Genomic DNA, 2,841 nt, shown 5'->3' on the forward strand with positions numbered 1-2,841 from the left:
AGATCCGCCGGTTTTGACACCGACAGGTGGCAAAGAGTTCATCATTCTACGAGCTCCATACGAGAAGGATGGCATAGAAGCCAGTCTATTTCGTTTCACATAAGAGGGGTTAGAGTAAGCATAAGAGTAAGTAGAGAAATTCTTCGAGGACTTATGGACATAATGATTTGAAGAATAATGCACATATCCATAATCTTCAGATCTTCCCTGCGAAACAGACGGGTTAGCACTATGATGTTCATATGAGGACTTTGATCCATATGAAGAATTTGGTCCATATGAAGAATTTGATCTGGGGTTCCTATTCTTCACAGGTGGCGTCATGATGTCATTCACCTGAAGATTTTCAAGGCATCTTTTGGGAACCCAGATTTTCTTCACAGGGGAGCCATTCCTGCAGTTTGTCCCAACATATCTAGCAAATACTTCACCATTCTGATTTTTGAATAGCTTATAGTTGGAGTCAATTGACCCATCATCAGAATGAGGAGATTCACATGCAAATCCAGATAAGTTAGATGGATCAACTGGAGGTCTCTTTGCAGCAACCCATGTAGTTTTGGGGTACTGCTCAGGCTTCCAATATGTACCATCAGCATTGAGTTTCCTCTCAAAGACGATACCCTCTTTCCTAGGGTTCCTGTTGAGGATTTTCTTTTTAAGCACATCACAAAGAGCCTGATGCCCTTTGAGGCTTTTGTACATGCCTGTCATGTACAATTCCTTCAGTCCTGCATCGTCAGTGATACTAGCAATGTCCTAAGATGAGGAATTAGTGATAGCAGAGGCATGTGAAGAATTTGAAACATTAGCAGCATTTGAACATTCAGGTGAAGAATTAGCAGATTCACGTTCAATGCACTTCAAGCATGGAGGAACAAATTCTTCCTGAGATGCGCTGATTTGTTGAGCAAGTAATGAATCGTGCTCCTTCTGAAGATCTTCATAACTCACTCTTAACTTCCAAAGGTCTTGCTTTCTTTGAAGAAATTCATAAGAAAGCTTCTCATGATCCGATAAGAGAGTGTTATGATGACTTTGAAGTTTGTCAAGCTTGGACTGAAGTCTCTGAAGATTTTCAGTCAAAGTTTCAGTGCGATCCATTACTTCACCCAACATATCATCACTTTTATTTAGCATGTTTTGAACCTTTTCTAAAGCCCTTTGTTGTTTTATAGCAATCTTAGCAAGTTTAGAATAGCTGGGCTTAAGGTTTTCATCAGATTCATTCTCACTTGATTCAGAGGAGGTATATTTGAGTACCTTGGCACCCTTTGCCATGAAGCAATAGGTGGGAGCGTAGTCATCATCCCCTTCATCAGCCTTGTTGGTGAGGTCATTTTCCTCAATGTTGAAGATAGACTTGCTGATGAATGCAGTAGCGAGAGCAAGGCTCGCCACTCCAGATTCGGTCTCCTCAGATGACTCCTCTTCCTCATTTTCTTCAGATTCAGCCTCAAAGTCCATTTCCTTGCCAATGAATGCCCTGGCCTTCTTGGAGCTGATCTTCTTGTGATATGAAGGCTTTGAGGATTTTGATGATGAGGATTTTGTGGATTTCTTCTTCTTCTTTGCATCATCAGAACTGTAATCCTTGTATTTCTTCTTCTTTGATTCCTTTTCCCACTGAGGACAATCTTGAATGAAATGTCCAGGTTTCTTGCACTTGTGACAGAGCCTCTTCTTTTAGTCACTGGATGAGGAATCATTGCTCCTTGAGGATCTTCCAAGGCGACCACGTCTTGAGAACTTTTGGAACTTCTTCACGAGCAGAGCCAGATCATGGCTCAGTTCTTCAGGATCACCAAGGCTGCTACCAGAGTCTTCATCTTCGGACTCAGATACTGCCTTGGCCTTCAGTGCACGTGTTCTGCCATAGCTTGAACCATAGAGATCTCTCTTTTCAGCAAGTTGGAACTCATGAGTATTTAGCCTCTCGAGAATATCAGCAGGATCAAGTGACTTGTAATCAGCACGTTCTTGTATCATCAATGCCAGAGTGTCAAATGAGGAATCAAGCGATCTCAGCAATTTCTTCACCACCTCATGGTCGGTGATGTCACTGGCACCAAGTGCTTGAAGCTCATTTGAGATGTCAGTGAGGCGATCGAAGGTTTGTTGAACATTTTCATTGTTGAGTCTTTTGAAGCGGTTGAAGAGATTGCGAAGAACATCAACTCAAGAGTCACGCTGAGTTGAGACTCCTTCATTCACTTTGGACAACATGTCCCAGATAAGCTTCGCTGTTTCCAAAGCACTCACTCTGCCATACTATCCTTTGCTCAGATGGCCACATATGATATTCTTCGCTTGACAGTCGAGTTGCTTGAATCTCTTCACATCGGCAGCATTCAGAGAAGGTGTGACTGAGGGAACACCATTTTCCAGAACATACCAGAGATCGTTATCAATTGCTTCAAGATGCATTCGCATCTTATTCTTCCAGTAGGTGTAGTCCGTCCCATCGAAGGTAGGACACCCAGCAGAGACCTTGATCATACCTGCGGTCGACATAACTAAAACTCTAGGCGGTTAAACCAAAATCACACAAAACAAGGGAGTACCTTGCTCTGATACCAATTGAAAGCATGTTATATCGACTAGAGGGGGGTGAATAGGCGATTTTTATGAAATTCTTCACTGAGGAATTTGCCGGTGAGGAAATTTCTTAGCGAAGAACTACTAGCAGCGGAATAAGTACTCAAAGGTAAACATAACAGAATACAAGCATAGTCATCATGATGAAATGAAGACAGGCACAGAGTACATGAAGCGTAATCATAGGATAACACAGGATGAAGACAAACAGACTGAAGAAATTGAACTGAGGAAATTGAGAAA

The sequence above is a fragment of the Triticum urartu genome, chromosome 7A (assembly GCF_056163025.1).
Source record: "Triticum urartu cultivar PI428250 chromosome 7A, HENAU_Tu73, whole genome shotgun sequence".
NCBI classification, from domain to species: Eukaryota; Viridiplantae; Streptophyta; class Magnoliopsida; order Poales; family Poaceae; genus Triticum; species Triticum urartu.